At 44.2% G+C, this 9,438-nt stretch overlaps 1 pseudogene; it reads right to left on the minus strand.

Moving 5' to 3' along the window:
* Positions 1-3,585: 3,585 nt before the first annotated feature.
* LOC141111508 (U2 spliceosomal RNA) lies at positions 3,586-3,716 on the minus strand (annotated as a pseudogene).
* Between the last annotated feature and the right edge of the window lie 5,722 nt (positions 3,717-9,438).

A 9,438-nucleotide genomic window follows, 5' to 3' on the forward strand; every position in this document is an offset into this window, starting at 1 on the left:
CTGGCGAGTGCCCCTTCTGATTGGGAAGGTGTATGATTCAAACCCATAGTACTTCACTTTGGCTTGAGGGGAATTATAGATGGCTGAAACCCAGCCCATAAAAGAGGTGCCAAAACCAAAGTGCTTTAGTGTTTGGATCAGGTATGGCCAGGACAGTGTATCAAAGGCTTTGTTGATGTCCAATGATAAGTACATAGTTTCTAGGGATCTGTTATGAACCATGTGTTGTATTTGGAGAAGGCGTCTTATTGCGTCCCCTGCCTGTCTCCTTGGAACAAATCCCACTTGCTCTTTTTTTATTAGGCGTGGAAGAAAGGAATTAAGGCGAGTGGCCAGGATCTTTGTTAAAATTTTCATGTCAATGTTAATGAGTGATATGGGCCGGAAGTTAGCCCAAGATGAATGGTCTTTATCTGGCTTAGGTATCATGACAATGTTGGTGGTCAGTTGATTGGATGTGAAGTGACAACCATCCTTGACTGAATTATACATCTTTGTCAAATGCGGAGCAATGGCATCTGCCATTTTCCGGTAATAAAGTGCCGTGAAGCCGTCTGGGCCAGGTTTCTTGCCCACCTTCAGCTCCTTAATACATTGGAGGACTTCTGAGACCTGTATATCTCGGTCCATCAAGGATGTATGAGTTTCAGACAAGGAGGGTAAAGATAAGTTCTTGAGAAAGGTATCTAGGCCTTGGGTTGAAAGGTGATCCGGTTCCGAATAAAGTTTAGTGAGGCGATGTCTGAATTCCTCCAGGATTCGCTGGGGATTACCGGTTAGGGAGTTGTGGCGGGTGCGAAGAGTAATAGGAGTAAATTTCGGGGCAAAGGTGCGTAATCTATTAGCTAGCATTGCATTAGGTTTATTCGCTTTAATATACCACTTCTGTTGGGCCCAACGAAGGGTCCGCTCTGCTTCATCAGTTAAGCACAGGTCTAAATCTCTTATCTAAGAGTTTGCGATTAGTAGGAGTAGGTTTTTGTTTGAAGATCTTGGTCGCGGCCTCTAATTTTAATTCAAGCTCTTGTCGAGCCTTTGCTCTCTCTTTTTTACGTCTAGACGCTATACGGATAACGTGCCCTCTGAGGACAGCTTTATATGCTTCCCACAGTGTTACTGGGGATGGTACTGATCCTGTGTTAATTCTAAAATATTCAGCTGAAGCATCATGAATGTCAGCAAAAATCTCTTTGTGGGATAGAAGAGAGTCATTCATCACCCATGGGGAGAATTGTGACTTACTTAATAAAGAATGACAAACTGTTAGGATGGGGTCATGATCTGACCATGGGGCGGCAAGGATAGAAATTGATTTTATTAAGGGAAGATGTTTGCGGAGGACAAACATATGGTCGATCCTAGAATGAAAGTGGTGAGGATGGGAATAATGGGTATAATCCCTGCTTAGGGGATGGAGTTCCCGCCATATATCTATTAGATCAGAATTCTGTAGGGACTGTAAAAAGGATTTGGCGGCCGCAGAGGGGGGTTTATGATCCGGTGGGTACTTGTCAAGAGAGGGCTTCAACATAACATTAGAATCTCCTGCCACCAGGAGGGTTCCTTTTTGGTGGGATCGCAACAGAGAGCAGATGTGGGTAAGAAAGGGCCCTGGGTTAGTATTCGGAGCATAATAGGACATGATTGTTATCTCATTATCCTGAATCGTGCCTTGCAAAATTAAATATCTGCCATTTGGGTCTGCTATCTGCTTACTGCAAATAAATGGAACCGTTTTACTTATGGCAATCAGAACACCTCTGTGTTTAGTAGATGCATTAGCCAGAAATACCTGTGGGTAGTGTGCCGCAAAGTATTTAGGGCAAGAGGTAGTAGAAAAATGCGTTTCTTGCAAACAAGCGATATCTATTTTTTGTTGTTTTAGGTATTTAAAGATCTTGACCCTTTTCTGGGGGGAATTCATACCCTGAACATTCAGAGTAAGCCAATTAAGGGTCATGGGGACAGGGGGTTTTTCCTATATAAATTTCCAGTCAGACATCCCGCGGACCAGGGGGAAGGGGAAAGAAGACAGGGGACAAGAAAAGGACACAAGAGAAAGAGTGAAGCAGGTAAGGTAGAGGTAATAAGGGAATCTCGAAGTTTGATAAACAACAATACCTTAATTGCATTATTTTGTGGGCTGAAAGACCCACATTCGAGTAAGACGTTGGCTGAGACAGCCGTCTCGGTCAAGTGCTGACTCATCAGGGGTAGCATTGGTCCAACGGGACCACCGACCTATCATTTATCAATCGTGACTTATAAATGTATGCTGAGAGCAGAGACTAGGAACCTTTGAACTCAGGTTTAGTGGAAGTGAATTAAAAACAACGGAACTAAACTAGAGTATCTTTTTTATGGGGAGGGAGTGAGATATTTAAATGTTTTGCACTGATTCCCCAGTGTACTAGATATCTGTTCTTTTCCTTTTTAATATATAGAAAACTATAAATCTCCTTGATACCATATTCAAGTGACATGCTGTTAAAGGGGCACCCAGCCACTTTCACACCAATATTTGTGAGCATGCAGTGTAATAAGTCCCTATGTAACAAGTGATAAATTAAGCACCATTATTATCACTTGTTTCATTGGATTTAACAGAATACTGTAAATACTATTTCAGCCCCCAAAACAAATTGTTGTCCCAGTGTTTTGGCTTCCAGTACATTTTGAAACATATAGCTATACTATATCTTATTTTATTTTATTTATTTATTTTAAAAGCCCATGGTGTGTGAACACACTCCAAAAACTCCACCCGGTGCAAAAAAAGTGCACACCAAGAAGTGAGCACAAAGAGTGCACAGGGTGTACATATGGTCCTCTTCCGAAGAGAAGGGAACTTTGCCTTGATCCCCCGGGGTGTTAGGCTCCAGACAGGGACTAGGGTACTTTCACATGGTCCATCTGGCCGAAACCAGACGGACCCCCTTCTATGGGAGGTCTGCTGAAACAGACCACCCCAAGTACTAGGTGGGGCTCCCCCGAAGGGAGACCCAATGGGAGAGGGCTAACCAAGCCAGAAGGTCATGTCCACCCCCTCTCAAGACGTTCAGGGCAGGCCCGAGGACCTTTAATCAAACGTGAAGTGTACAAACCCACTAACAACAAAAAAGACATAAAGTGACATACAAACAAACAACATACACACAAAGGGGTATGCCTGTAAAGGTGGGGGAAAGGGAAGTGGAGAAAGTGCAATTGGTGCCATTGTGTGATAAAATGGCCGGCCTTCCATCCAGGAATAAAAATTCCTCTGGTTCTAGCCAAAAGGCCCGGCCCAAGAGGCAGGTGCAAAAAAAGAGTGTATGGTGCAGTGACCTAGGTGCCAGCAAAACCCAAAGTGAGCCCCCAGTCACGGTGAGAACTGGGGCACCCCTGGACTGCCGCTCCAGGGACACATACACCACGGGCTTTTTTCGGGACCCGGCCTTTGGCCAGACCCAGTGCCTCTCCATCCCCATCAGGAGGTAACCCTTCCGGCTTTCTCTAGAGGAGACCTATTAACAGCCCTCAGTTCATCGAGCAGTTCGGTTTCGGCTTTCCCCAATACTAACCGTCCAGGTTACCATTACACCAAGTGGATTTGCATAGCCACTGCCACCCCTAACCTACCGCAGTAGATCAGGGACAGTAGCACAGCGTCAACGCTTGGTAACTGATAAGAACAGATACAACACTTGATCTTAGCCAGAAGGCCAAGAAGTTATACTATATCTTATAGGGTACCTCCCGAACATTCCTCACTCACCTTAAAAGTTTTATACTTACCTATCCAGAAAAAGTTTTATACTTACCTATCCAGACCACTGTAAGCTCCACAATTTGCAGTCAGAAAGGACCCAGCTGGCTCCTCAATTATTCTGTTCTCCATTCTTATGACCTATGGAAAGCCAACACAATGTCAATCTGGCAAGAGCATAGATAGGCGTATATAAGAATTTAGGGAAATGCCATGGGGTAACTTAAAGCATAACTATACAAAATGCAGTTTTACCTAAAACAATGTCCTACCTAAAGTACAAATATAATCCATGTTAACCACTTGCCGACTGTACAATTTAAATATACGGCGCAATGTGGCACTGCTGCACTGGATCAAGTACCTAGAAGGTGATCCAACACTTCCGGGTTAGGGGCGTGCATGCAGGAGTTGATCTGCGGGTAGCGCAGACTCGATGTCTGGCAGCACCCGTGGATCATCCAGCACAGAGGCAGAACAGTGGTCTGCCTAGGTAAACAAGGCAGATCGCTGTTCTGTAAGTAGGGAAGGCATGGATCCTGTGTTCCTGCAAAGCAGAGACATGGATCCATGCCTTCCCCTAGTAAAAGCACCTCCCACACTGTAAAAAAAAAAAAAAAAATACTGGCTAGGAACACAGTTAACCCTGTGATTACCCCTGATGTTAACCCCTTCCCAGCCAATGTCTTTAGTACAATGACAGTGCATATTTTTTATTTTTTTACCAAAAAGTGTCAGTTAGTGTCAGACTGTCCACCGCAATATCGCAGTCCCGCTATAAGTCACTGATTGCTGCCATTACTAGTAAAAATTAAAAAGTAAATCAAAATATCCCATAGTTTGTGTTTGGGACACTATAACTTTTGCACAAACCAACCAATATACGCTTATCAGGATTTTTTTTACCAAACATATGTAGCAGAAGACATATTGGCCTAAATTGATGAAGAAATTAGATTTTTTTTCAGTTTTTTTATTGGATATGTTTTATAGCAGAAAGTAAAAAATATTGTTTTTTTTTCAAAATTGTTGGTCTTTTTTTGTTTGAAGCGCAAAATAAAAACCCTGCAATGAGGATCAAATACCACCAAGAGGAAACTCTATTTGTGGGAAAAAGGACATAAATTTAAATTGGGTACAGCATCGCATGACTGCACAATTGTCAGTTAAAGTAATACAGTGCCATATTGCAAAAATGGCCTGGTCAGGAAGGGGGGTAAATCTTCCAGAGGTCAAGTGGTTAACAGATCCAGGCTCTCTGCCATGTATACTGTATTTTTCAGCTGCAGAGGGGCTTGGAAAGGTAGAGGTGAAGCCTGCAGGGGGGAGTGTTAGCAGGAGACTTCATATTCACATAGCCTATTATGATTGGCGGCTGCGGGAAAGCGCAAAATTGCTGAAAAATTGCACCACCGCGTTCAGGAGAGGGAGGCTGAGGGAGGTTGAACCTCCCCTAACTAATTGCAGCAGCGCCTAAACAATCCTAAAAGCCTTTATGTACATTGACACATAGGCTTTTATGGAGTTGAGTTTAGTAGCTTTGACAAAAAAACGGCAATAGCTCCTAAACGTAAGTTTAGGAGCTGTAGTGCACATAAAGCCTTATGCCGCGTACACACGACCGCACAAAATCCATGTTTTTCCGACGGATGTTGGCTCAAACTTGTCTTGCATACACACGGTCACACAAATCTTATCGGAAATTCCGAACGTCAAGAACATGGTGGCGTACAACAGGTAAGACGAGCCGAGAAAAATGAAGTTCAATAGCCAGTGCGGCTCTTCTGCTTGATTCCGAGCATGCGTGGAACTTTGTGCGTCGGAATTGTGTACACACGATCGGAATTTACAACAATGGATTTTGTTGTCGGAAAATTTGAGATCCAGATCTCAAATTTTGTTTGTCAGAAATGCCGACGAAAAATGTCCGATGGAGCCTACACACGGTTGGAGTTTCCGACAACAAGCTCCCATCGAACATTTCCAGTCGGAAAATCCGACCGTATGTACGCGGAGAGTTGTTCGGGGGGTAAGTCAGCACAGGTCTGACAATTGGAATAAAGGCAGGCTGTGCTCTCAAGTAGAATGCAAGGAAGAAAACTAACCCTGGTGGGATGGATGTGCTTCCATGCCCTGGCATGGTCAATTTGAAATAGGACAGCAAGGGGACTGGCAGGAACACCAGGTATTTCACATAAAGGAAGAAATACAAAGAGAAGAGGATACTTTCTCATACAAGTACATAGTACAGCAGACACATATCAGGAATATGAAATGTTGGGAAATTTAAAATAGATTTACTTTAGGTAGGGATTAATTTCGATAATGTACTTTTGTAAACCCAAAGAGTTTTTACTGCTGCTCAGCAGATCTAACAGACTTTTTTTCTGATAGATTCATACCCTGTTGTCTTTAGATTTCATGTAAATATAAATGATAAAAGAATACATTATTAAAAAATGTACGCACTTCAAAAAATAATGCACAGTGACCATGATTTGCTAGAGGAGTAGAGTGAATTTTTAATTATCTTAGCGAAGCAAAAACCCTGTTTATTTAAGTTTCCTTACATGTGATTGGGTATTTTTTGCAAAGTGAGTTGTCATGATTAGGGATGAGCTTCGTGTTCGAGTCGAACCCATGTTCGACTCGAACATCGGCTGTTCGATCGTTCGCCGAATTGCGAACGATATGGGCCGTTCGCGCCAAATTCGTGTGGCGCGTCACGGCCCATAATTCACTGCGGCATTGCAGTGCATTGCTTGCTGATGATTGGCCAAGCATGCACTATGACCCGCATGCTTGGCCAATCACAGCGCCGCCTTAACAGAGAGCCATAATTGGCCAAAGCCAAGGAGGCTTTGGCCAATTATGGCTCAGGGGATTTAGTACACGCCCCACACTATATAAGGCCGCCTGCACGGCGGCCCTGTGCAGTGTGTTCCGGTGTGCTTAGAGAGAGAGAGAGACAGTGTCATTTCATTTGAGTTAGCTAGATTAGGCAGGACAGTCAGTCAGTTAGCTGCACTTAAAGTGTATTGTGTATATATATGCATCCCAGGTGTTGCATATATATATATATATACACTGTATTCAGTTTAGCTAGATCCGTTCCTGTTATCTTCTAGACTATTTACATTTAGTGCAGTGCGTCCTGCTCACAGTGTTCAGCTAGATCCGTTCCTGTTATATTCCTACTGACAGGCAGGCTTGTCTTGTTACAGTATTTTGAAGAAAATTACTGATGTTCTTTTGATCCTATTAGTACCACAGTCAGGCAGCTAGACTATTTACATTTAGTGCAGTGCGTCCTGCTCACAGTGTTCAGCTAGATCCGTTCCTGTTATCTTCTTACTGACAGGCAGGCTTGTCTTGTTACAGTATTTTAAAGAAAATTACTGGTGTTCTTTTGATCCTATTAGTACCACAGTCAGGCAGCTAGACTATTTACAGTTAGTGCAGTGCGTCCTGCCCACAGTGTTCTGCTAAACCTACAAGTAAGTGGGGTGCGTCCTGCTCACAGTGTTCAGCTAAACCTACAAGTTAGTGGGGTGCGTCCACCTCACAGTGTTCAGCTAAACCTACAAGCTAGTGGGGTGCGTCCTGCTCACAGTGTTCAGCTAGATCCGTTTCTGTTATCTTCTTACTAACAGGCAGGCTTGTCTTGTTACAGTAAATACAGCTACCTGAAGAAAATTGCTGGTGTTCTTTTGATCCTATTAGTACCACAGTCAGGCAGCTAGACTATTTACAGTTAGTGCAGTGCGTCCTGCTCACAGTGTTCTGCTAAACCTACAAGTTAGTGGGGTGCGTCCTGCTCACAGTGTTCAGCTAAACCTACAAGTTAGTGGGGTGCGTCCACCTCACAGTGTTCAGCTAAACCTACAAGCTAGTGGGGTGCGTCCTGCTCACAGTGTTCAGCTAGATCCGTTTCTGTTATCTTCTTACTGACAGGCAGGCTTGTCTTGTTACAGTAAATACAGCTACCTGAAGAAAATTGCTGGTGTTCTTTTGATCCTATTAGTACCACAGTCAGGCAGCTAGACTATTTACAGTTAGTGCAGTGCGTCCTGCTCACAGTGTTCTGCTAAACCTACAAGTTAGTGGGGTGCGTCCTGCTCACAGTGTTCAGCTAAACCTACAAGTTAGTGGGGTGCGTCCACCTCACAGTGTTCAGCTAAACCTACAAGCTAGTGGGGTGCGTCCTGCTCACAGTGTTCAGCTAGATCCGTTTCTATTATCTTCTTACTGACAGGCAGGCTTGTCTTGTTACAGTAAATACAGCTACCTGAAGAAAATTGCTGGTGTTCTTTTGATCCTATTAGTACCACAGTCAGGCAGCTAGACTATTTACAGTTAGTGCAGTGCGTCCTGCTCACAGTGTTCTGCTAAACCTACAAGTTAGTGGGGTGCATCCTGCTCACAGTGTTCAGCTAAACCTACAAGTTAGTGGGGTGCGTCCACCTCACAGTGTTCAGCTAAAACTACAAGCTAGTGGGGTGCGTCCTGCTCACAGTGTTCAGCTAGATCCGTTCCTGTTATCTTCTTACTGACAGGCAGGCTTGTCTTGTTACAGTAAATACAGCTACCTGAAGAAAATTGCTGGTGTTCTTTTGATCCTATTAGTACCACAGTCAGGCAGCTAGACTATTTACAGTTAGTGCAGTGCGTCCTGCTCACAGTGTTCTGCTAAACCTACAAGTTAGTGGGGTGCGTCCTGCTCACAGTGTTCAGCTAAACCTACAAGTTAGTGGGGTGCGTCCACCTCACAGTGTTCAGCTAAACCTACAAGCTAGTGGGGTGCGTCCTGCTCACAGTGTTCAGCTAGATCCGTTCCTGTTATCTTCTTACTGACAGGCAGGCTTGTCTTGTTACAGTAAATACAGCTACCTGAAGAAAATTGCTGGTGTTCTTTTGATCCTATTAGTACCACAGTCAGGCAGCTAGACTATTTACAGTTAGTGCAGTGCGTCCTGCTCACAGTGTTCTGCTAAACCTACAAGTTAGTGGGGTGCGTCCTGCTCACAGTGTTCAGCTAAACCTACAAGTTAGTGGGGTGCGTCCACCTCACAGTGTTCAGCTAAACCTACAAGCTAGTGGGGTGCGTCCTGCTCACAGTGTTCAGCTAGATCCGTTCCTGTTATCTTCTTACTGACAGGCAGGCTTGTCTTGTTACAGTAAATACAGCTACCTGAAGAAAATTGCTGGTGTTCTTTTGATCCTATTAGTACCACAGTCAGGCAGCTAGACTATTTACAGTTAGTGCAGTGCGTCCTGCTCACAGTGTTCTGCTAAACCTACAAGTTAGTGGGGTGCGTCCTGCTCACAGTGTTCAGCTAAACCTACAAGTTAGTGGGGTGCGTCCACCTCACAGTGTTCAGCTAAACCTACAAGCTAGTGGGGTGCGTCCTGCTCACAGTGTTCAGCTAGATCCGTTCCTGTTATCTTCTTACTGACAGGCAGGCTTGTCTTGTTACAGTATTTTAAAGAAAATTGCTGGTGTTCTTTTGATCCTATTAGTACCACAGTCAGGCAGCTAGACTATTTACAGTTAGTGCAGTGCGTCCTGCTCACAGTGTTCTGCTAAACCTACAAGTTAGTGGGGTGCGCCCTGCTCACAGTGTTCAGCTAAACCTACAAGTTAGTGGGGTGCGTCCACCTCACAGTGTTCAGCTAAAGCTACCTGTAGA

This window comes from Aquarana catesbeiana, linkage group LG10, assembly GCF_042186555.1.
Source record: "Aquarana catesbeiana isolate 2022-GZ linkage group LG10, ASM4218655v1, whole genome shotgun sequence".
In the NCBI taxonomy this organism is placed as follows: Eukaryota; Metazoa; Chordata; class Amphibia; order Anura; family Ranidae; genus Aquarana; species Aquarana catesbeiana.